We start from the raw sequence: 26,627 nt of genomic DNA, 5'->3' as shown, positions 1-26,627 counted from the left end.
GAGGTTTGGAGTGAATGTTCTTTTCTGAGAGCTTGAAGAGGGGCTGAAAACACCCCTGGGCCTTGCTACGAAATGATAAACAAAACAAGCATGGAGTTTCCCTTCCCTTGCCTTCTAGTGGGGGGACAACCTGACACTGAACAAAGAGGCCCCTTGAAAATGGGAAGTGATGCTATTAAGGCAGGTTCATGAGGTTGTATGATAGAACAGAGAGGAGGACTTCGGCAGGTCATTTAAGCAGAAATTGAAAAGTGTGGTGTGAGACAGACAAAGAACAAAGGAACAAGTATGTGAACAAGTAGAGCTGTATCTGCTGGAGGACCTGGAGGTTGGGGCAGAAAGACTATGCAGTTGCAGCATGGAAGTCCAGAACTGAATGTCACCGCTCAAACTCCATGCTAAGAATTTGCATTTCATACCAAAGGCAATGGAAAGCCCCCAAATGTCTTAGACAGCAAGACATACTATGATTTGAATGTGGTTTCATCTGGCCAACACTCATGAAGACTCTTAATTCTCCAGTGTTACAGCATTGCAGTGCTGAGGACTTCAAGGGAGACAATTAGGCCATAGGGGCATGACGTTGGGAGAGAGGAATGCTGGTCTTGCAGGAGCAGATTAAGTCTCTTGAGTCTGGATTGCGTATTGCGAAAGTGAGTTATAAGAAAAGAGTGCAACTGGCCCCTGCCCTGCTCACCCTGCTCTGTCTCCTACGTCCTCTCTCACTGTCTGAGCTCTTTCATACTTGCTTCCACCATGCTGTCTCCATATTGTGATGTCACCAGAGGCCCTCACAAGAGGCAAACAGATAAGACACTCCAATCTTTCAGCCTTCAAGCTAAATAATTGGAGCTAAATAATTTTCTTTTCTTTATAAGGACATCTGACCTCTGACATTTTATTATAGCAACCCAAAATGGAATAAGACATACCTCCTTTTTTATTTAAATATTTCAAATGGTAAAGCACACCTTCTCAGAAGTGAAGCACAGAGACCTTTCCCTTTTGAGCTACCTTTGAGACACTTCCCTGGAACTTAGTTCTGCAGGGAAAACATAACTCACCACTGCAGACCAAAGAGCACCACGGACAGCAGTGAAGGCTGAGGATGATTTCAACTAGGGACGAGTGAATAGACTGGCAGCAGGACCTGATGCCAAGCTGCTCTAGAGAAAATGGATTTGAAATCAAATGGGTCACGTTCTATTAGCATCACTCAGCATCGTAGGCCAGTATGAGAGAAAAGGATTGTTGGAGTTAGGCAAGATGGGTACAACCAAAGCTCTAAGATGTTATTTATTTATGAGTCCAGGTTGACTAAGAAAGGAGAAATAATTCAGGAGAAGATTGGGGAAATAAAATGGCCCAAGGAAATAAAGTCAATCAGGAGGTCAAAATGAAGATTAGGCAGACAAGGGCATGGAAGAGATAGAGGAAAATGGTGACAGGACTATTAGATAGAGATGCTCTAAGTGACGAGACCTAGCCTGTGAGTTACCAGTCCACACGACGTTCAAGGTTTCTGGAGCAACAAAGGAGAGCCAGGAACTGTAAGGGTGTCAGACAGCTAAGCAGCAGGACCAGTGAAGTCATGCAGGAGGTGGTAGGAAGGATGGAGGGAGACCTGCAGGCTCGTGTGGCAGAGAGCTCCTCAGGGTGTGATGGTGACAACAGTGACCGGGTCATGTGGTCTTAAAGACAAAAGCTTTTTGTTTTAGTTTAATCAGTATTTCAAACACCCCAAAGAGCATACAAAATACAATAACTGCATTTATATCTATCATTTCTTAAGAAATAAACATTCCAACGCACTATTGCAGCCCTTTTTCTTAGATTTGCTTTCTTTTTCACTCCCATCAAAGCAGCCAGTCTCAACATGATTTTTTGCTCTACTCAGCATTCCTTTATGCTTTTACTACATGCACATGTATACATAAATGTTGTCTGTTTTAAGCTTTATATAAATCACATACTATGTATTTTACTACAATTTACTTTGTCATTTAGTGTTAAAATATTCAAGTTTATTTATATATGTGTATGTACACACACACAAACACACAAATACACACACACAGTCCCAGACTTATACTGCTTCCATTTTTCAACTTCACAGTAGTAGGAAAGCACACCACTCTGTTTCATTTTCAGTAACAGTGCTGAATAAATTACATGAGATATTCAACTGTTTATTATAAAATAGTACTTGTGCTAGATTATCAACCATACTAGTAATTGTTTGCCCAACTATAGGCTAAGGTGAGTATTCTGGGCACATTTAAGGTAGGCTAAGTTTTATGATGTTTGGTAAGTTAGGTGCATTTTCAACTTACAGTATTTTCAATTTACAGTGGGCTTATTGGGACACAAATGCACATATACCTATACAAGGGAATTTATATATTAAGGCAAGCAGTATACACATAACAATTATATAATATATGCAGACACCACGCAACTTTATGCACAGTTTCCATTATATGAATGTATAATTTGTCATTCTAGTTTTTCTCATTTTAAATATTGCTTCCGTACATGTTTTTGTCTGTTTCTTTTAGGACATCTGGGTAAGAGTTGCTCCACATTCACTCAAAAGTGTAATCCTGAGTCATAGTGCAAAGGCCTCCTTGACATGGCCAGATACTGTAAACTCACTGTGTCTTGTCAGAAAAATCTGTAGTCTTTCCAAGAGTCTAAATTTCCACTACTTCCTATTATCCCTAATTGATACTGTTCAACTTTATAATAGTGTGTGAAAAGATATTTATGAGGTTTTTGGCATGTGTTTCCATCATTACTAGTGTGGCTCATAATCTTTTTATATGTTTGTGGGATATATATATAGATATAGATATATATAGATAAATATATATAGATATATATATATTGTTGGCCCTCTATGTCCATGATTTCTGCATCCATAGATTTAACCAATCAGACAGGAAATAGTCAGAAAAGAGCCGCATCTGAGCCGAGTGTAGTGGCACACTGCTGTAAACTCAGCACTGAGGAGCCCAAGACAGAAGAATCACACCGAGTTCAAGGCCAGCCTAGACTACATAAGGAGATCCTGTCTCAAAAAAAGCAAAGAAAACAATTGCATCTGTACTGAACATGTATAGACTTTTTTCTGTTATTACTTCCCAAACAATGGAGTATAACAATTATTTGCATAGCATTTCCATTTCATTAAGTGTTATAATCAATATAGAGATCATTCAAAGTATACAGCACAATGTGCATAGATCATATGCAGATACCACAGGATGTTTTTAAAAAATTTGATCATGTGTAGATTTGGTATTTGAGAAGGCTTCTCAAACCAGTCTTCCATGGATATCAAGGGATAATTCATTTTCTCTCTCTGTCTCTCTCTCTCTCTCTCCCCCTCCCTCCATGAGTGCATGTGTGTGTTATGAATAATCTTTCAGAGTTAATTTTCCCAGAAATGTAATGTAATAACTATGAGCCTACATGATTGGCAATCACAGGTTATGAAACTCAGTAGGTCATATCCACAGGATATAATAATGCGTAAATTTAGCTTTAGAAATAAGCAGTGACTTTTAAGCCCAGGGCTATAAAGAAATGGTGGAAACATAAGTCCTCACTGGAACTTATCACTACTAGCTCTGTAAATTTGGAGTAATGCCACTTCACTTCTCTGGATCTCAACTTCCTCATCTGTAAAATGAAGGAAATGATGTTAATACTTTCTAAAGATATAGACCATGGCTTGCCTTTCATTTGGTTATTTTTAGCTCATTTTAGTGGAAATTTCTACAGAGGCGCTCTGACACCCATGTGCTCCACAAATGCTGAGATCCTTCAGTCTGACAATCTGTGAAACCAGAGAAAAAAGGAAGCATCTCTGGAAGGAAGGGTGGAAATATTCTGTTTTAAATAACCCTGCTATGGATCTGTTGCCCTGTGGATACCGTCCAAAGCCATCTTAATTTATCTTGAGAAAGCTCTAGTGGTCCCAAGGAGTCCTAGACCCTAACTGGCACAATTTTAGGTGATTTTGTTTTCCTCCATGAAATTAATTTGTAACTCTGAATGGAGTCTGTCATCTGACATATTTGCTTGCTGTGCTGATCCTTTTCACTGGTAGGAAGTTTATTGCTTTAAGTCTAAATTATTTTCTATTGGACATACTGTATATTGATGTTATTTACTTTTTTTTCCCTATTTTCTCTTCTGATGATCTTGGAGATTTTTAAATCACATTAGTAGAAAATGTAGACCAAAAAGATTTGTGCACAGCCTTGAAATTTAGTCTCTAGGCTTTATTTAACACTAAAATTTTGATATCAAGATGTGTTAGAGTTCCTTCTTTGTTGTTGCTTCTTTTGCAAGAAGGGAAACCAAAATAATCACTTGGAAGCCACAGAAACTCATAGCATGGAGTAGTTTATTGTTCTCCATAATCCTTCAAGGCTTCAGACAGTGGTGGCAAACTTATGCCAGGCACATTAACTGCAAGGTCCAAAAGGTTTGCCATCACTGAGAAGCTTAACGTAAGAACAGGAATTTTAGTAGCCTCAAAAATATGCCACTTCTGGTAAGACTCTGAGATTCAACAGAGAGGAAAGGCTGAATTTTGAACAATGAAGTCCCACTCTCCCTCTCTCTCTTTCCCTCTCCCCATCAGTGAGATTTCAGAGACAATCTCTGTCATGGTGCACAGCAAAGGGGGAGGGTCATTCGCCCAACAATGACCACCAGTGTTAAATAGCTGAGCTGCAATTACAACTCAAGGAAATGCCCAGCTGGAAATATTTGAAAGAATTTTGATACTCACTGGAAAGGCCCAGAAAGGGTTCTGGGGTTAGAGGTCATGTGTGCAGCCTTAAAGAGTACGTATGACAGAGTTGTTTTTCCATCAGCGCTTGACAGGTGAGTTGTGGACATCACATCTGCCTCCTGGGGAAGCCGACAAAATGTCAAGGCTCTACTCATAGTTCAGTTTAGCCATCACTCACTCCCTGCCCTTATACAAACAGTTACAAGTCTCCAGGTCCTCCCTTTCCATTCAGCCTCTTTTTAAGTTAAACAAAGTCACTGACCATCACAAAGAAAATATTCCGAGCATTGTAGGGGAGAAGGGGGTGTACTAAATGGGACTGTTTATTTTGCTGTGTTTGGACTATAAACAAATATTCACACCTGTGGTAGGCCTGCCCGGGGGGCTGAAGAACCTAGCCAAGTATTTGAAACAAACACATTTTCATACTTTTCATAACTCCAGGGCATTTTAGCATATATTGCCGGGACTGAAGATTAAAATTCAGAGAGGAGACAGAGCAAAGCATTCCGTGGGTGATTAACCACGAAATTGGTAAATGAGTTGAACTCTGCCACCAACCTGTGATAGGTTTCATTTTCCCCTACCACGACCTTGCTGGAGGTGGGATAGTTTTAGCATAGCCTTTAAAGATTGGTGGTGCCGATGATGGCTCCCACACACCGAGTAAAGAACGTAGCGAACACATTTCATTGCAACACAATGCCAAGAGTTACAGTTGATCGGGAAAGCTAGTCCGATTGCTTTCGTAAAGGACATGGCCAGGTCCACCTTGCTAAGGGTCATTCCTTCGTGTTGGCTATGGCCAACCCTGTAGTATAGTAACCCAAATATTGATTGGGTTTCCAACACGCTAAATCTCCTAACTACATAGACACAAAGCCTCTCAACAAACGAATGAGCCCTGCGCTGCTTCACTCCAACGGTTCAGAGCGGAGCGTCTTAAGAGATCTTAAAAAGAATCGCTGGGCTATTTTTAAAGCCATTGAGCGGATTGTTTCCTTGTGCATTTCTATTGCAGAAGGGTGGAGTTACTTGCTGGCCTTTGATTTCCTGGAATTCAGGCTTGGTTTAGAAACTGAGTGAATTGCTCACAATTGTCAACTGGTAGCCAAACACTATGGCAAACACAGCCAACAAGTTTCCCCATACAAAGGTTGAGCTCCTTGGGTGACCCCCATGTCCGCACCACTGACGTAGAGCACCTCAACAGGTCCAGCAGCAACTATAGTATTTGGTAACTGTGGCAAAAAATACATGGAGAGCCACTGACTTAGAGGAAGGTTGGAAGATTTGTATTAAACATTTAGACTGAAAATTATGCCCCTGGGTTTTCCTCCTTCCTGCAGGCCCTGGGTATTTACCAGTCACAGAGCCACTTGATGGTCAGACACAGAGAGCATTTAATTTTGCTGAACTGTCATACACATCTATGTATCAAGTAAGCGTATCAAGTAAGGAGGAGGAGTGAAGCCAGATTCAGAAGTAAATGAGGTAGTGATCCTGGCCTAAAGAAGTCAGAGGCAGAAATCATCCTGGTGATTTTTTAATACCAGAAGTAACTATTGGAGTGTGTGTGTGTGTGTGTGTGTGTGTGTGTGTGTGTGTTTCACAGTGCTGGGATTGAATTCAGGGCCTCATGTGTGCTGGGTTAATAATGTACTACTGAGCTATACCCCTTATCCTGGCTACACAGATTCTAAAGGGGTGGTCTCTTTTCTGGTAGGTTAAAAGACCAAGAAGCTGAGTCAAAAGAGATGTTAAGTGAAAAATCCAGTTTCTCAGTCTTGGTGATATTGATATTGGGGGCTAAATAATTATTAACTACGAGGGGGCTATTCTCTTCATTGTAAGATGTTGAACAATATCCCAAATCTGTATTCGCTAGATTTCTAGAGCACACACACATGCGCGCGTGCGCGCGCACACGAGCGCGTGCACATGCATACACAGCAGTTGTGACCACCAAAAATGACTCCACACATTATCAAGTATCCTCGTATCCGCTGCAGGACATCACCCCCAGCTGAGAAGCACTGGTCTAAAGTGTTGGTTTCACAGAGTTGGACCCAAACTCACTTGCATCAGAATCACCTCAGTGCAGGAGGGTGGAGACAAGGAGAAAAAATGAGAACCAAGACCTGGCATGTAAAGGTACAAGATCCCAGTAATGAATGTAACTGTACTGTCTACCTAGAATGTACCAATAAATTCAATTTAAATTAAAAAAAAAAAAGAATCACCTCAGTGCAGGTTACAAACACTGTTTCCTAGGGTTCAGCCTAACCCTGCTGAAGTAAGCAGCATCTAGAATTTGGTCTCCAACGTCTGACTTCTAGCAAGTTCCCCGAGTGCTTCTCCTGCTCATGTAGCTTGTAAAGACAGCTGCAGGACAGAGTACAATGAATAGTGTAAAGGAAACCCTTGAAGACTGGAAGCAATGAATTCCTGTCAGTCTGGTGAAGGGCTGAGCTCACTGTATTGATCTCTGTCCTCTGTCGAGTTACGCCAGGGGAGACACTTCATCTTGACTATACACTAGAGTCACCCAAAGAGCTTTAAAAATCATGACTCCCTCAGCTCTACTACTCAGAGCAACTGACCTGATGCACCGGAATATTTACCAAAAATTTTAAAATCTGTCTGGGTAACTCTGTTCCCAAAATTGAGAGCCACTGTCCTACTGCCTGCTGTACTAGCTAAACTATAGATTCCCTGGCTCCACCCCCAGGATTAAGATCAAGTAGTATCTAGATGGGAGATGGATATCTTCATTTTTAACAAACTTTTAACCAGATGTGTTTGTGAGCGCACACGTGTGCACACACACACACACACACAATCAGGCACACGAACCTAAATGATTCCAAAGTACATCATGTACAGACTCATTCTGAGCTGTACTAGATTACAATACATGGGTATTACTTACTATATAAACAGGAACTCCTTTTCATGAAAGTAGGTTGACTCTGTAGGAAAGAGAGACAGAAGTCGAAAGCCCATCAGGGAGAGTCTCAGATCCTCAAAGTAAGAAGTAAGTAAGAAATGAGAGTTAGGTAAGAAAATGTCGTTATGGTCAAGGAAGGACACTCTCCCTATTTATGTATTTATTTGTTGTCATTGGTGGTGGTGAGGATTGAACTCAGGGCCTTGCAAGTGCTGAGCAAATGTTCTATCTCTGAGCTCTATTGTATATTTTTAACACAGAGACAGTGAATGGAAACCGTTCCTTTTGTTGTCATAGGAAGCAGTCAGCCTCAGGGGAACTAAATCGTTATCCTGGAGATTGTAGGCTCAGGGGACATGGAAACAAGACCCACACATGGAGACAGACGGTATGTGCTTCTCATGCCTGCTGCAACCTGGATTCACTCATCTGTGCTTTCTGCATTTGGGAAGAAACCATTCTTTACTCATCTCTCATTTACACATGGACAATTTAAAGAATTTTTTTTAAAAAAAGCTCAAGTCCTCGCTAAATAGACTGTCTGATATTCTCACAAAACCATGGTCACAAGTTTCCAGGAAATAGACATGCCCCCCAAAAGACAATGATGGCCAGCAAGTCCAGAATGTGTGAGACTTAAAGATTAATGAAATTTTATTTTCACATTTTGCTCTCTTGAGATAAAGTCAGCAGGTCACAAAGTTCCCCAGAAGGAGATAGTCTTCTCAGAGACGGCTCTAGTTTGGACCTTAAATTTTCCCTCAGAGGCCCATGTGATAGTCTCAGTTCCCACCTTGGCATTACTGAGAGGAGGTAGAAACTTTAAAAGGTGGAGCCTAGCTGGAGATCTTCCATTCACTATGGGGTGTGCCACTGAAGGGGATGGTGGGACCTCATCTCTTTCCTATCCCAATCATGAGGTGAACAGTTTTGTTCCCCACGTTATGTTCCTGCAGTGGTGTGCTGGACCTCTAACCCTACCAGAGACCTAAAACCAATGGTTCTGCCTGAGCATGACTGAAACCTCCCAAGCTGTAAGCAAAAATAAACCTTTTCTCTTTATAGCTTGATTATCTCAAGTATTTGTTATCGTGAAGGAAAGCGAAGATGCTGTTCCTCTTAGAGACTGATCTTAATTGTGACCTTTAGGAGCTCAAAGCAGTTGCCTTCAGTTATGCCTGCAGAAAAGTGCCAAACCCACAGTCAGCCAGGGTCAAGAGCTGGCCTCTTGGAGGACAGCCTGCCCTGCTCGCATGGACTTTGGACATTCCTGGCGCTCCAAGTGGGCAAGCTCTTTGGACGCTCATCAGAAAGGCAGCTCATTTTTCCTTTCCAAATTTATTTCACTTCAACCGCCATACCTGAAATAATAAACTCTGAAGTAACATTTGTCAAACCACCTGCCTCCTGTTTCCCTCCCACCTTGTGCTGCCCACTCTCTTTGTGATCTCTTAACAGACACACCTGGAAGCTGACCAGCCATAATTACTGTCCAGTGAGGTCCAGTGGACCATTGTGAAGTTGCCTATTCTCTCAGATCTTCATTTTCCCATGGAAATAGAGCTGGGTATAGTGCGATATACCCAAGCACCTAAATGGGTTGCCCCTCCTTTCATTAAGATTTCAGCCTACATGGACCCCTTACAGGGAGAGCTTTCTTCACCAGCCAATTACTTTCCATCACATTTCCCTATGTTCATTCTCGATGCAGCACTGACCATATTTTGTACAGTGGACCCTTGACTTATGAACTCAATTTGTTCATGAGGGCTGACTGTAACTCAGATTGGTCAGTTGAAGGCTCAGGCTCCTCTACACAGCCTTCAAAGTCTCTCTCCTGTACACAGGCTGATCTCAGTGTCCTTAGAAAAACATTGGCCCAGGATTTCTCAATTCACCCCACACAGGAGAGGATATGTAACATTCCTCCCAGAACTCTTAAGGGTTAAATCTGTATCTGAGACCCTCTGAAAGCACAAGCACTGGCACTTGAGTTGTAACTCAAGAATTTGTTCAAAAGTTAAAACTAAAATTCTGGTTATAACCCAAGTTGTCCATAAGTCAGGATGGTCATAACTCAAGGGTCTGCTGTGTTTGTTTGTTATTTGTTTATAAGCTTGTCAATTATATTCTCTTACTAGTATTAAAACTTGTGGAAAACATGGACTCAATTCAGTGTAATTGGAGCCCTAGAAAAATGCCTGGCATGTAGCAGGGTTTCCATAAATACGTATTGATTCACGTGTACACAGAACCTGCTACAGTCCCAGACCTCAATAAGTGTTCAGTAAGTGTTAATTAAAGTTACTGCTTACAGTCAAGCCTCTTTGAGGTGGCACAAGATCTTGATTCTACACTCTTACTGTATTTACAGAGGTGATAGGTTGCATGATGTGGCATGACTGGTGAAGCTAGTTACTCTTTTTTTGTTGTTGTTTTCATTGAATTTATCAGTACTTTTTAGGTATACAGCACAGTTACATTCACCACTGGTATCACGTACCTTTACATGACAGGTCTTGGTTCTCATTTTTTCCCCTTGTCCCTGCCCTTCCTTCACCCCCTCCTCCCCTATTTATAAAGGCTTTGATTCCATTTTTCCTTTTCTCACATTTTTTTCTTTTCCCTTATTTCCTTTCCCCTACCCTTCCCACTTCCCCTACACCTTTAGCCCTTTTCTTCCTATTTCACATTGTCAGTTATACAATTTGGATGTTATGTATGCTTTTAGCTTTTCACACCAGAGAAACTAATTTAGTATTTACACATTTGTCTTATTTATTTCACTTAAGTGTATGGCCTCAATGTGCATCCATTTTCCTATGAATGACTCTAATTTCTCATTCTTTATGGCTGAGTAGTATTCCATTTTATAGAAAAACCACATCTTCTTTATCCATTCTCCAAGTGATGAACAATTGGGCTGTTTCCAAGTTTTAGCTATTACAAACTGTGCTGCTATAAACATGGGTGAGCATATATCACTGTGGTATGATTATTTTAATTCTTTTGGAAAGATACGCACCAGAAGGATGGCTGGGTCAAATGGAACCTCTAATCTCAGCACTTTGAGGTATCTCCATACTGATTTCCACAGTGGTTGCACCAGTCTGCACTCCCACCAACAATGGAGAAGGGTTTCTTTCTCCCCACAACCCTGCCAACATTTGTTATTGGTTGATTTCTTGAAAGCAGCCATTCTTTGTGGAGTGAGGTGGAATCTCAGTGTTGTTTTCATCTGTATCTCTCGAATAACCAGTGATGGATGCTGAACATTTTTTATATATTTATTTGCTGCTTTTACTTCTTTGTCTGAGAAATGTCTGTTCATTTCAGATGCCCATTTTTGAATCAGGTCTTTATATTTGGGCAATTTTTTTGAGTTCTTTATATATTCTAGGTATTAGTCCTTTGTCTGAGGAGCAGCTGTTAAGACCGTTTTTCCCACAACATTAGCTCTGTTGGTGGTTTCTCTCACAGTACAGAAGTTTTTTAATTGTTGTTGATTCTTTGTGCTAGTTCCCATGCTCCTGAGGATTGAAGCTAGTTACACTTTGAGGGTCAGTGATAGACCAGGAAAAATTCTCTATTATTTCTAATGTCAATTTTTTTTTTTAAATCAAGGGATCGAACTCATGACCTTGCACTTAAAACGCAGACTCAATGCCATTGAGCTAAATCTCCAGCCCTCTAATGTCAAATTTAATACAAACTGTTGCCTCTACTTCTCATAAAACTTGTAATTTTATGATGAATTCTACCATAGACACAAAGTGTCTAGAGACACAAGCATTCCTTCTTGATTTCTCTCTCTTCATCTTTTTTCCTGCTTTTACTGACCTAAGGTCATTGAAAATTAGTTCATTACAGCAAGCATCCCAAAGGAATCTTATGGATTTTGCTGCCATCTCTTCTTGGGTAAAGAACAGAGTCAATAAATTTGAGCAAAACCCAGTATAGCAACAACTGTTTTTTCCCTGAAGGTGATGTTCAAAATTTTATCAGAAAATGCAGCCAGTATTGAGGACCTACTCTTTTTTTTTTCTGTTATTTTTTTTTTCTTTTTATTGAGTTTATTGGTACAATCTCGGTATACAATACAATTACATTCATCATTGGGATTCTGTACCTTTACATAATAGGTCTTGATTCTCATTTTTTCCCCTTGTCCCTGCCCTCCCTTCACCTACTCTTAAATGAAATAAATAAGAAACACATGTGTAAATACCAAGTAGTTTCTCTAGTGTGAAAAACTAAAAGTGTAAATTATATAACTGTGTACAAATTGTATAACTGATAATGTGAAATTGGAAGAAACGGGCTAAAGGTATAGGGGAAGTGGCAAGAGTAGGGTAAAGGAAATAAGGGACAAGAAAAAATATGAAAAAATGGAAACAAAGTCTTTGTAAATAGGGGAGGGTGGAGGGGGTTAAGGGAGGGCAGGGATATGGGGAAAAAATGAGAACCAAGATCTGTCATGTAAAGGTACAAGATCCCAGTGATGAATGTAACTGTACTGTATACTTAGAAAGTACTAATAGACTCAATCAGATTGAAAAAAGAAAGAAAGAAAAAGAATGCAGCTGGGCGTGGTGGCGCACACCTGTAATCCCAGCACTATGGAGGCTGAGGCAGGAGGATCGCTGTGAGTTCGAGACCAGCCTGGGCTACATAGTGAATTCCAGGTCAATCTCAACTACATAGTGAGATCCTGGCTCAAAAAAAAAAAAAAAAAACACACAGAAAAAAAAAATATCATAAAAAGAAGTCACACCTGGTCTCACAAAAAAGCATAGTAGAGTTGGGCAGGGATACTTTAGTATGAGGGTTGTTTGTTTGCATGCTTTTGTTCATTTTTTCTTCACTTCTCCACTGCAGTTGAAATGGATGAAGAAGAAGACAGTTGCTGATGACTTTTGTTGAAGGCTCTGGGACAGGCCTAGGGCTGACCTTGAGCCCCGTCACAGTGACAGTCCAGACTCCAAGGCAGAACGCTGTGTATCAACATCTAAATGTGCCTTGTTATTTGTTAGAATAAGAAAGTCAGTGCCGAGTTAATGTTGTGTCAAAAGCCAGAAAAGTTGTGGTCCTTTTCTTCAGCACAAATGAGAAAATCTGTTGTCCTGGTCCCCATGACTGTGTTATGCCATCCACCGTGTGTCTAAAGAGGATGGTGGTGTGAACTATAACCTTGAGATGATCATTTATTTCTCAGATTCACAATTGATTATGGCCAGAGTCAGAAATTTTAAAGGATGGCTGGGTCAAATGGGTATCTTTCCAAAAGAATTAAAACAATCATACCGCAGTAATATATGCACATCCATGTTTATAGCAGCACAGTTTGTAATAGCTAAAACTTGGAAACAGCCCATCTGCCCATCAGTTGGAGACTGGATAAAGAAGATGTGGTTTTTCTATAAAATGGAATACCACTCAGTCATAAAGAATGAGAAATTAGATTCATTCGTAGGAAAATACATATTGAGGATATACTCCTAAGTGAAATAAATAAGTCACACATGTGTAAATACCGAATAGTTTCTCTGGCATGAAAAACTATAATAGTACACAAGATCCTAATGAGATAATTGACAGTGTGAAATAGGAAGAAAAGGGCTAAAGGTGTAGGGGAAGTAGGAAGGGTGGGGGAAAGGTAATAAGGGAAAAGATAAAAAATATGAGAAAATGAAAAAATGGAAATAAAGTGTTTGTAAATGGAGAGGGAAGGAGGGGGTGAAAGGAGGGCAGTGGTAAGGGGAATGAGAACCAAGACCTGTCAACAAGATCCCAATAATGAATGTAACTGTACTGTATGACTAAAATGTACCAATAAACTCAATTTTAAAAAAAAAAGAAATTTTGAAGGAACAGAAATGTGGTTCTCTTTGCCCTCTGTTGTTGTATTAGGTCTCCCTGTGCCAAGCTCCGGTCTTTTCAGGAAAGAGATTTGGACCAAAACAAAAGGAATCACAATCTACAATGATAATATTAGCAGCTGTTAGTATTGATCCCAAAGTGTGTGCGAGGCTGTGAGCTGCGGGGATTCCATACATGATCTCACAGCCAGAGCTTCTTCCTCTTTTCCTCTAGCAGAAGTGTTAGAACCAGGAGTGTTCACAATTCTCTGCGTGCATTTTGTGTAAAGAACAAATCCACCTGGTGCATATTAAGTCCACGATGCTCACGACATCGCCCTCCAAGACCTGCATGCTATGGACTGGAAAGGAATATAAATGCAGAACAGATTCTAATAGGCCAAAGGTGTACATTTTAAAATGTTCACCGGAGCATTATTTGTACAAATGAAAAATCCTACCTGCCTATTCAGTTAGAGACTAGTCAGGTAAATCATGCCACATTCATACAATTCAGCTCTTAAAAAGTTATTTGAATCAATATTAATAGACAATAAAACATATTGAATGAAACACATATATACTCCCATCCCTCTTTATGGAAATTCATAGACACAACACGCAGGCAACAGTCAGAAAAACTTTGAGTAAAGTTCACCAAATGATCTCACCCTGGGGACAGAAGAGTGGCCCGTGACTTTTTCCTTGCTCTTTGTATTTTCCTACGCTTTTTGTAAGTTGGCACAATAACCCTATAAATGTGTTTTATCAATAGACTTTAATTTTTAGAGCACCTTTAGAACGCACAGCCAAATTAAGCAGAACACGCGGAGTCCCCTCCCATAGGCTCCTGTCCCACTCTCCGCACAGCCTCCCCATTGCCAGCGCCCTCCCGTAGGGTACACTGGTCCCCATCAGTTATCCTCCATCACCACATCATTAACACCCAAAGTCCACCGTTTATGCTCAGGTCTCTCGTGTTGTATGTACTGCAGACATACATCATTTTCAAAACAATAGAAATGCTTTAAAGGTTTTAAAGAATGGATTAAAGGAATATTCTGTCACTAATGGGAACCAGGATGTGTAGGATATAATCTCCACCTCCTCCAATTTTCTTGGGTTCTACATGAGAATGAATCCTTAGAAGGGAGATTGTGGGTTTAACTCATTATAGCAATATTTTATTTGTGTATCTTCTCCCCGCCTCTGGGTTGCTTGAGTAAGCCAATTACTTCCCACCTCTTCCTTAACTATGTTTCCATGAATCAAAAGATGGTGAATTTAAAAGTTATGGTTCAAGCCGGGCGTGGTGGCACATGTCTGTAATCCCAGCACTCGGGAGGCTGAGGCAGGAGGATCGCTGTGAGTTCAAGACCAGCCTGGGCTACATAGTGAGTTCCGGGTCAGTCTCAACTACGTAGTGAGACCCTGTCTCAAAAAACCCAAAAAACGTCAGGGCCAGGGATTTAGCTCAGTGGTTCACTGAGTGAACCAGTTGCTTGCCTTGCAAGCAGAAGGACCTGAATTCGATCCCCGGAACAAACAAACAAACAAAAAAACCCAAAAAACAAAAACAAAAGTTATGGTTCAATATCCAGGAAAATAAGAAGATAGCAATCAGGTAGGGAGAGGTGTCCATTAGGAATTCCTAGGACAAAATTTGAAAATGAAGAGAATACATCTCTATATGTACCAAGCTGTTTGAGGCCCTGGAAATATCTAGGTTGTATTTCAGAGACATCCTCTACATTCTCCTCTCTGTCCGTGGGTTGGGAGGACAGGGGAGATGCTTCCGCATGGAACCCTAAATTCACAATTCTGAAGGCTGAGATGCACGCCGTATTATCTTCCCATTCCTGAGATCTCTCAGAGTGGGCACTGAGGCAATGTATGAATGAATAAGAGAAGGAAGAAACAAGAGAAAGGAAAGGGCAAAGACGAGAGGAGCCTTGCATGTAGCAACTATCACCAACCTTTAAGTAAGATCTATAATCTTAGTAAACTTCCCATTTAAAAAAATTTTTTTGAAGTAAAGAGGGAAAATGAGACGATAGTGGTCCAGGGCACAGATTTTCAGTTAGAAGGAATACATTGGATTTGTTTGTTTGCTTGTTTGAGACCTATTGGGCAGCATGGTGACTACAATTAATAATATTGTTTTGGGGCCAGGGATTTAGCTCAGTGGTTCCAGCACTTGCCTCGAAAGCTCAAGGACCTGAGTTTGATCCCCAGTACAAAATTAATAATAATAATGATGATGATGATGATGATGATATTATTTTGTACATTTCAAAATTGCTGAGAGTGAATTTTAAATGTTCTCAACATAAAAATGATAAGTATTTGAGATGATGGATATGTCCGCTTGATTCCACATATATTCATAAGCTATAATATCACTTGGTTTGCCTTAAATATATACAATCATCAACTGTCAATTTACAAATTTAAAAAGTACTTATGTTTTTAAAGCTGATTTGATCACACCCACCCCTTGTCATCCAGACTTGGCTTCTTCCTGTCCAAAGCTTCTTCAGTGAAAGCTGGATTTAATTTATTCTGTCTTCCTTATTCCACCACCTTACAATTCCTTTCATTTGAAACAACAAAATTAAAAGCCAGTGCCCATGCACATGGGCTAAGATTATGCAAATGAACTTCTATTAATCATAAGATTCTCTGCATTTCTGACTATAAGAAATATAAAAAACCCAAATATTTCTCAAGATGTTAAATCGTAAAAATCCCCATGTCCTCATTTTCATGCTTTTGCTGGGAAGAATGACATAACAGGAAGACTATGTGTTTGAAGCCTGCTTCTCTTTACAGCTGTGCGTCCTTAGATAAGTTGCTGGAACTTTCTGAGTAAAAGTTTCCTAATTTATAAAAGAGCGACAATAGCTCTATTGGATTGTGAAGAACATATTAAATGTGTACCTGGAAATTTCAGTTTAAATTATTATTTATCAGTTATTATCTATCGTCACCAAACAGTGAAGGAGAGCTCAGTCTTCAAGTTTCTGAATTGCATAACAAAAGAGAATGGTCAAAAGCCCTAGTTCCTCTTTGAAAATATTTATTTTCCTTTTTTTTTTTTAAACCGGAGTTGGCTTTTAAGAGCTTGGAGGTCTGAATGCTTGGGTCTGTTAAACTCACTCAGAGACACCTGGCTCCAAATTTTTACACAGGGAGGTAACTCTGAAAACAAAAAGTCATACCACCTGCTGATTTCTTTATTGAGAAACCAGGAATTATGTAACTGAGAATCACAAGCAATCTGCATGGGAAATGAGAAGGCAGAGAAGGAACAAGTTTAATCAAGTTCACAGGCATTTTCAGACCTGTAACTATACAGCACACACAGGTGAAGAAACCTTCAGTTATATGGCTACCAAAAGCCAAATCCAGCCTCAGGATAAACATAAGCTGATAGGATTGTTTCATACAGCTCTAGCATAACAGAGCAAAGGGGCAGTGTTTCAGGAAGCCTGCCACTAAAAGACTTTGACCGTTCAACGACTTCATTTATAGAAAATGATCTCAGGTCATTAATTGAGTGGCTGTATTGCAGAAGAGTTACAGAGAACAATAACTTACCAGAGCTGATGATGTAGTGATACGCACAGTTGGCTGCTTTTCACTGATAAGGAAAGCAGATGTATAAACATCAGCCTACCAAGTCAAATAAAAGGGCTGTGTTCTCTTTACAGATTTTAAAATTTTTATTAGTGAATGTTTGTTATACACGGCAATCACATTGATCTCAGGGAATTTGAATACATATATGTATCACATCTTGATCTTTACTCCCCTCCTTTCTGCCCTCCTTTCTCTCTCCTTCCCCAAATCCTCTTCCCTTCTCTACAGAGTCCACCTCCCTGTTTTCTATCGCCTCTCATTTATTTTCTTCTTAAAATTATTTATATTTTGGGTATCTCAAATACCATGTGATATTTAATCTTCAGTGTCTGGTTTACTTCACTTAGTAGTATCATACCAGGACCCATGTATTTTCTTACAACTGAAGCAGATTTATCTTCCTTTATGGCTGAACAGCACTCCGTTGTGTACGTATACCACATTTGTGTTCTTTTAAAGGATCTTATTTGGCTTCAGAGCCTATCTCCTATAGACCAGGAGTCAGGAACCTTTCTGTTGAGGGCTAGATAAATTTCTTTTCTGTCAGAACCGCTCACCTCCGCTGTTGAACACGAAAGCATTCCTAGACACTACATAAATGAATGAGTGTGTTTTGTTCTTATTAAACTGTATTTATAGCAATAGGCTTTGGGGCCAGACTCAGTCCACGGGCCATCGTTTGCTGACCCCTGCCTTAAACACATACACTTTCCATCTGGGTCACCCCAGGTCCTAAACTATTTATATTCCTCCCTGACGTCACATTCTTCACCTGTAGGGAGAATTCAGTTTGTCATTTCAGTAGAATGGATCTTTGTCACGTATTTTGAACTTGTGATTTGTCCAGGAAATATTTCTATCACAAAAATATCCTAGTGAGATTATATCTTCTCTCCAAACCTTACATTTTTCCCCTTGGGTGATGTTCAGAATGTTGCTATAAACTGTGCAGTTCAACTTGTATCTCTAATTTTAATCCCATCTTTCAATAAATTCTCCAAACACCACCCTTCATACAGGAAAGACATTCTTTTTTTTTTTCAAATACACAAGTTAAGAAAAGATAAATGTGTATAAGACACCATATTACTGACGTACTCTATAGAGTGCCCAACTACTCACAGGTGCTGAGTAAATATTAGGTGAAGGAAGGACAGCAGGGAGGGAAGGAGAGAGGAAGAAAAGAAAAATAAAAGAAGTTACCAGGCATCATGGGTCAATGTATATTACAGATCAATGTATCTGGTTCTCTGGCAAGTGGATTTGCTGGTGTGGGCTTTCCAATTATATGTTTTATTTGAAAGATTCATCAGCTAGAAAAGACTGCTCTGCATTCACCTGATTCAAGGAATATTTGATAAGAAGTCTCCAAGTTCCCGTGATGAACAGGCAAAATCTTTGAGCCCATGGGGCCCGTATTCTGTTGGAGAGCCAGTCAATAGGCAGTAAAATGCCAAGTAACAGATTTCCAGGCCCAGCCATCAGCCCTTGACATTGTCTTGCCTTCAGTGATTATTTGTCAAAGAAAGGGTCAGTGTGTGAGCCTGTCCCTCTCTGCTTCAATTTTCACCTGTGGAAGTGCATGATGGTCTCAGATGCAAGAATGATGGGGACTGGGAGATATTTTAGGCTCTGTGAAGTAACATCCTGCTTCACCTGAGGGTGGGCTGGAGGGGGTTGGGGGTGTAGAGATGCTTCCTTCCAGTGATTTGAGGATCCCCAGACTGGTAGCTGGCAGGGAGATGGACAGTGTTGCTGGCAACTTTAACAACTAGAACTAGATGCTGGTGCCATCTTGAGCCACATCAACAAAGGCATGCAATATGGCAGTGCCTGTAGCAATGACAGCTGTGAAACATCTTCTCTCTCTCTCTTTCTCTCTCTCTCTAAGCCCCCAGCACCACTCCCAGAGCTTCGACTCCTGAGAGGATAAGCAAAGAGTGGATTAGCAGCCAGCATGAAGGAAACAACGGTGCTTGCCGCTGCTGCTACACAGCCAGGCCAATCACTGGGGCTTGTCCCAACACAGTCCATCTCCTCCATCTCCACTGCAGAGTTTCTGAGGAGAACTAAGCCAGTGCCAACAGGCTCGTGGAAGAGTCCCAAGGAACAGATCTGCTGAGATTCTTTCAGGAGCATACCTTACCTCTAGCCTCAGATATTTGTGAACTAATGCATGACCACAAAAGGCAGCTCTGAAAGGAGAAGGCCAAAACAGCCACATACTCTTGCAGAGAAGAAGTCAGTTTCAAGGAATAACCGTGGCCATGTGATTTCCCGCTGATAATTACATCTTGTCTTACCCTGAGCTCCGTGCTTTCCAGAACACCCTCAATGGGGAGAAAAATCATTCATTGAGGGATTTCATGTGCCAAGTATGGTGCTGAGCAATTTAGATCTATTATTTCATCTACTTGACCATCTATAGGAGGTAGTCAACATCAAACCCATTTTTCAGATGAGTTTATCGTGAAATGTGTTTAGTGAAATGTGATGTTGGGAGGTTAGGCCTTGTTGGAGAAAGTGGGTCACTGTGGGTTTGGCTGGGACTGAGGCTTGGGGGAAGTTAAGTAAGTTGTTGAAGGCAAGATAGCAGATAATAAGAAAGGGACTTAAGCTCAACTATCTGATATTATCATATGATACTAATCTTTTACATCCAGCATCTTGTTTATTTATCACCATACATCTTAAAACTGGGAACTTTTTTTTTTACTTTTCAGCCTAGAACTGTGTTGTCCAACCCAATAGTCACAGCCACAATTCTATCCAAACTTAAATTAATTAAACTTCAACAAAATTTAAAAATAAGTAGTTTCTTTGCACTAGATAATTTCCACATGGTCAACACTCACTTGGGACTTAAGGCCACCATCCTAGACACCACAAAAAAATGAACATTTCCATCTGTCATAGGTTGCTTTCTCATCACTGAGACACAATACCTGACACCCACAACTCTAAGGAGGAAAGAGTTTGGCTCACAGTTTGTAGAGGATTTAGTCCACAGTCAGCTGGCTCCAATGCAGCGCATGGCAGAGGGGTATCACAAAGCAGAAACAGCACATGGCCTCACAGTGGGAAGCAGAGAGAGAGAGAGAGAGAAAAGAGGGAGGGAGATAGACCCTTCTAAGCCACACCTGCAATGACCCACTTTCTCCAACCAGGCCTAACCTCCCAACATCACATTTAGCTACCAACTGGGCTGGGGATTTAGCTCAGTAGCAGTGCACCTGCCTCACAAGTGCAAGGTCCTGAGTTTGATCCCTGGTACTATAAAAATTTAAAAATTTTTTTAAATAAATAAACAAACATTTAGCCACCAACTCGTCAATGGATTAGCCCACTAATGAACATCATGCACCCATGATCCAGTCACCTCTCAAAATTCCCACCTATAAGCATACAAAGCTTTGGGGGGACATCTAGTTATAAACCCTAATACCATCACTGCAGAAATTTCTAATGAAGGACACTAGCCTTCAACCCTGAGGTTCATTTCAGCAATTTCTGAGAATGTTCTACACACACTGTGTTAGAAGGTACAGTGATGAAAGAGGCTTCCTCATTTCCTTAAGAAGGTTTACAGGTCTTGGGGACAATGTTGGATTCCTTGACTTGTTGGAGGTACAGAGAGGGACAGGACCCCACTCACCTCTATCTCCTCCATGAGAAAATGAAGTTCAGTTGGAGTAGTGGATAATGAGACACAGGAGAAACCATATAAAAATATTACCAACAACCTTGACATCAGTTACATACCAGGGCTTGGTGACCCTGAAGCTTGGAGTCTGGATCAGTGTGAGAGCCGCAGTGCCATCCACCAGATGAAGAACTCAGGAAGAGGGCTGGGGATTTAGCTCAGCGGTTTGGTGGCCTGCCCTGCAAGCACAAGGACCCAAGTTCAATCCCTGGTACCAAAAACAAAAGAACTCAGGAAGACAAGTCCTCTGAGGTGGGGAGCTTGGAGTTCCAACTGGGCCCCTTTCTGTTCCTACTGCTGCCATCTGTCTAGCCATTGCTCTGGTTTGGATATCATGCATCCCTCAGAGGACATGTAGTGGAAGCTCGGTCCCCAGTATGGCAGTGTTTGGAGGGAGTATGGAGCGGTATACGGCTGGACTTCTTGAAAGGTAGCTAGGTCCCTGGGGCTCTCTCAAGAGGGCTCAGCAGGACTCTGGTTAGTTCCCATGAGGGTGCCTTGTCATAAAAGAGTAAGACCCCTGAATCCACTGGCTTCTTCTCTTGCCATCTGACCTCTCTCTGTCACATGGGCTCCCACCATTGTGAGGCCGTCCACCGTAGTTTGTCACCAGAAGCTGACAACACAGGCTGTTTGATTTTGGAAGTTCAGCCTCCAAAACTGTGCACGAAATATACCATATATCTTTTTTTCTTATAAATTACTTATCCTTAGGTATTTTGTTACAGCAAATGAACTAATACACCACCCGTGCTTGATACTATCCCTGATGTGTTCCATTTTCCGCCATTCCTGAAGTTATTTGTATTACTTATCTGTTGTTGCATAACAAATTACCCCAAATTTAGCAGCATAAAACAACAATCATATTTTTATTTCTCACAGTTTCTGATGGCAGAGTCAGGAATCCAGTACTTATTTGGCAGAGTGGCTTCTGCACCAGGGACTTTCATGAGGTCACTATCAAGCTGTCAGCTGGGAGTGCAGGCATTTCGAGGCTCTGCTGAAACTGGAGAATCTCCTCCCAGCTCAGGCTTGTTGGTGGCAGATCACAGTGCTCCCAGGCCGTGGCCCCTGCTCCTAGGCACATGGGCCTCTCCATGTGGTGGATCACAGCATGGCAGCCCAGTTCCTCTAGAGGAAGTGTTCCAAGAGAAAGAGCTCAGGCTTCTTACAAAGCGTGATCTGTTGTAAGTTAATTTTGGAAATGACCTGTCATTCCTTGTGCATATGTTGTGAGTCACACTGTCCACCTGTCGTACGGCGTGAGAGTAGATTACATATGGCCATGAATATAAGAAAGCAGGCATCACTAGAGGCCATCTCAAAAGTTGTTATCATAGCTACCCGCATGTCCTAGTGCCGGTCTCTTTTCTATACATCTATCAGTTCATGCCATTTTCACTTTTCTTCCTTCCTTTCACTGCAAGAGTAATGTCTCAAAATAGGAGACTTGGCCATTTTCCAACATGCCTCCTGCAACTCCAGCATAAAACCCACTGAGCACACAAGGTAGATCAAGCTCCTCCACACAGACATGGCTCACTCTGTTTCCTGCTCCTTCCAAATGCTCCTGTCTGGGCCCCTGGAACCCTGTGACTTAGAACCTACACTGTCATATTAGAGTGAGAACTCTGTGTTTCCATCCCCACTCTACTATTCCATACGCAGGGCCCTTTGTGCTGCCCTTTCTCCTACCTTCCATGCCCTTCCTCAGCTCTCCCCACCTGCTCCTGGAAGGGTAGCACTGTGATCCAGAGTGCAGATTCAGGATGTTCTCTCACCCACTGCAGGACTTGGCCACTGACTTCAACTCTACACACCGTGCCTTGACCAAATTGTTCATATGTCTTTGCAATTACAATTATTCCTCTATCAAGAGAAAGTTTGGATACTCTCTCTTCCACTACATCTCATCTTTCCGAACTTACAGGACCGATGCCTCCCTTTACGCTCTCAGAGAACACAGGGGTAACTCCAACTCGGTGCTTACCATGCTGTTTTTGAAGAAATTTAGCTTTTGTATTTGTGAACTGTACTTTAAAAATACGAGGAATGTGCCAGGGATTTAGCTCAGTGGTTCCACTACCTGCCTTGCAAGCGCAAGGACCCCAGTTCAATCCCCAGTACCAAAAAAAAAAAAAAAAGAAAAGAAAAAAGATGAATGTTTAAGTAAAAAAAAAAATTACAGCAAAAGACACATTGTCACTACACACCTATGCCACAGTTCTTGCCTGCTTCTGAAGCAATTCTAGAAGTCCTCCTCTTGTATCTTTATTTGCACCATTGTGGCTGCCTCGATATCCTGAATTAATTCAACTTTTTTCATGGCCTTCTGGCTTTGGGGAAGAGCCAGAAGTCTTACGTTGCTAACTCCAGTGACTAAGGTAGATTAGGACACGGTAATGGTCTTATAAGACCGCCTTTCCGTTGGATGGCACTTGACAGAAGCACTCGCTGTATTTGTTATCAGACTGCATAAAGACCTTCATGAAGAAGAACCTCCAGAGCTGCCTCGGAAAGTGGCAAGAATGATGGGGCATCTTATGTACCATTAAAGTTTTTCATACCAGAGAAACTATTCAGTATTTACACATGTGTGACTTATTTAATTCACTTAGGAGTATATCCTCAATATGAATCCATTTTCCTATGAATGAATCTAATTTATCATTCTTTATGGCTGAGTAGTATTCCATTTTACAGAAAAACCATATCTTCTTTATCCAGTCTCCAACTGATGGACAAATGGGCTGTTTCCAAGTTTTAGCTATTGTAAACTGTGCTGCTATAAACATAGGTGAGCATATATCACTGTGATATGATTCTTTTAATTCTTTTGGAAAGATACCCAGCAGAGAGATGGTTGGGTCAAAGAGCTGGGTCCCAGCTCTTTCAGGTATCTCCATATTGATTTCCATATTGCACCTAATGAGATAATTGACAATGTGAAATAGGAAGAAAAGGGCTAAAGGTGTAGGAAAAGTGGGAAGGGTAGGGGAAAGGTAATAAGGGAAAAGAAAAAATATGACAAAATGGAAATAAAGTGTTTGTAAATGGGGAGGGGAGGAGAGGGTGAAGGGAGAGCAGGGACAAGGGGAAGAAATGAAAACCAAGACCTGTCATGTAAAAGTACAAGATCCCAATAATTAATGTAACTGTACTGTATACCTAAAATATATCAATAAACTAAAAAAAATGATGGGGCAATTATGCTTAAAGGGAAGGAGAGGATTTTTGAGAAAAGTTAATGGCAATGTGTCTTTTAATGTAAGAAATTTTTAAAAGTTTTTAGTTTTTGCTGTATTTTTCATCATCCCTTGTGTAAGTGTGATTCTTCCCACACTATTTTATCCCGAGCAGAGCAGTCTCATCTATCCCCGGTGTCAAATCTAGCTCCCAGAACAAGCCCATCTGACTCCTTGGCGACTCCCTCCTACCTCTAGCTTCCTCGGGAGGTAAGAGTCTGTCTCAGTGTTTCAGCCAAGCAGGCTGATCGGTGGGACCAGGAAAATCTCAAATAAACTAAAAAAAGAATTTTATGAAAGTCATGGGCTTTTTAAAGACTTTTTTATGCAAAGTTTGTCTTTATGAGAAAAACACCAGAAAAGAAAGCTTTTCAACTTGTGAGTCCTACAAAAATGCCTTTGAGTCCTTACAAATGAAAAGCCCATTCAAACCAGGATCAGAAATAATATGAGAATTAAGGTGTTTGATCTTTAGTGATCTAATCTCTGACCAAGCTTGAATCTCAGATACACTTTCTGGGTTTTATTTTTTTATGCGTTAAATCTGTTTCGGAAAAAAATCAGTCCCCAAATTAGTTATTCCAGGTGTTTCTGAAAAATAGTTTCCGTATGAGAGCAGCCTTTGTCAATATCCTGCTAAAGAATGAAGCATTAAAAAAAATGTATACAACTCTTAACTTTGTGTAGGGACTCCCAGTTTCCTGTCTCTAATGATATCGTTTTAAATATGTGGTCTTTCCAAATGGCCTGTTGTGCTACATAACTCTATCTGTGATGGGTCTTGGCATGTGGCTGTGGAAATACTAAATCATTCCACATGCTTCTCCAGGTAGACTTTAGAATTTCCTCAAGAACTGTGGTTCTGTCTCCTCCTCTTCTTCCTCCTCTTCCTCCTCCCTACTTTCCTCCTGCTCCTCTTCCTCTTGCCTTTCCTGTCTCCCTCACTCTCTTTTCTCTGGAATGCCCCAATACAGTGCTCACTGATCAGTATTCAATAACTCTTGACTGGCTTTTTTCCTAATTTAAGAAATAAACACATTTGTGTTTTGTTACCTAGTGCACTCCATGCATAGGATCAAGTGTTTTCCATGTGCTCTCTTTAGTCCCCATAACAACTCTGTTATAGCTCAGATCTAAAAGGTCTTCCAAAAGTCTCACTTTTTGGAGATGATGCCTGGTCAGAAGAGGTGGGTCACTGGGGTGTGACCGGGAAAGGTGTATTCTTGTCCCTGGCTTCTCTTTTTCTCTCTGCTTCCTGGCTGCCATGGGTTTAGCAACTTTTCTCTACCAGGCCGTTTCTGCCTTGGAGCCAGCTAGCCAAGGACTGAACCCACTGAAACCATGAGACAAATTAAGCCTCTCCTTCTTTAAGTTGCAGGTGTCGGGTACTTTGTTGTAGTTATGCACATTGACTAATACAAACCCTTTGAGTATGATCTCAACTTGCAACTATAAAAATTGAGGCTTAGTGTGAGAAGTAGACTTTGCCAAAATCACAGCTAATGAGTGTGTGGCTGAACTGGGAATCAGAGCAGGGCTCACTGGCTCCAGAGTGCATGTACACTTCCTGTTCTAAAGCTACTGAACCTCTCCACTGATCATTTCTAGAAGGATGCTGTTTCTTTTCCTCATTGCCTCATCATTGCACCCAAGGGATTGGTCTATGCAATATTTTTTTAAACTATCCCAGCACCCATTACTTACTTGCTTCTCACAATGTGGTCTGTGAACTATGAAAAATCTATGCCACCTGGGATTTTAGAAATGCAGAAGCCCACATCCTGCCTCAGACTCACAGAACTGTAACGATATCCCTGGATGACATGTGTGTACATTGAAAGCCTGAGCACTCCAGTACTTGTCAGTTGCCACATGGAGTGGAGTGTCAACATCCTACAACTATGCTAAGAAATCAAGATGGGTCAGCAGGCCCTGATTTAAGCGAAACAGCAACGTGACCGTATAAACCCAGAAGGTGTTGACTTGCTCACACGAACACAGAACTATCACAGCCAGATGCCCCGGGCCACTGCCTCAACATCAAGTCTTCAAGTTGGTTGAAAATTCTCTAGATTGTCATGCATTCGGATTAAAATATAAAGCCTCAAGTGTGGATAGCATTAAAATTCATTGTACTTTTTAGAGCACGTCCTTAATGGCCATCCTCATCCTACCCAAAATTCAGCTGCTAAATTCTTGTGACATTTGAATCTAGCCTAATGTCAAAACATGGGAACTTTACAATAGGAGAAGTGAGTTTAGGATTACAGCCCTTTTAAGATTTACACTAAGAAATGTTTATACAACCAAGCTCTAGTATGTGCCAAATTCTGTGATTGCTCTAGACAGTGGGATAGAATGACTCCTTACTTCTCTAGCCTTCTTAGTATGTAAGTCCTCAGCAAGCTCTATATTTACA

The sequence above is a fragment of the Fukomys damarensis genome, unplaced genomic scaffold (assembly GCF_012274545.1).
Source record: "Fukomys damarensis isolate Sample0158 unplaced genomic scaffold, DMR_v1.0_HiC HiC_scaffold_28, whole genome shotgun sequence".
Taxonomy (NCBI): domain Eukaryota; kingdom Metazoa; phylum Chordata; class Mammalia; order Rodentia; family Bathyergidae; genus Fukomys; species Fukomys damarensis.
Note: the sequence above shows the minus strand (reverse complement) of the source record.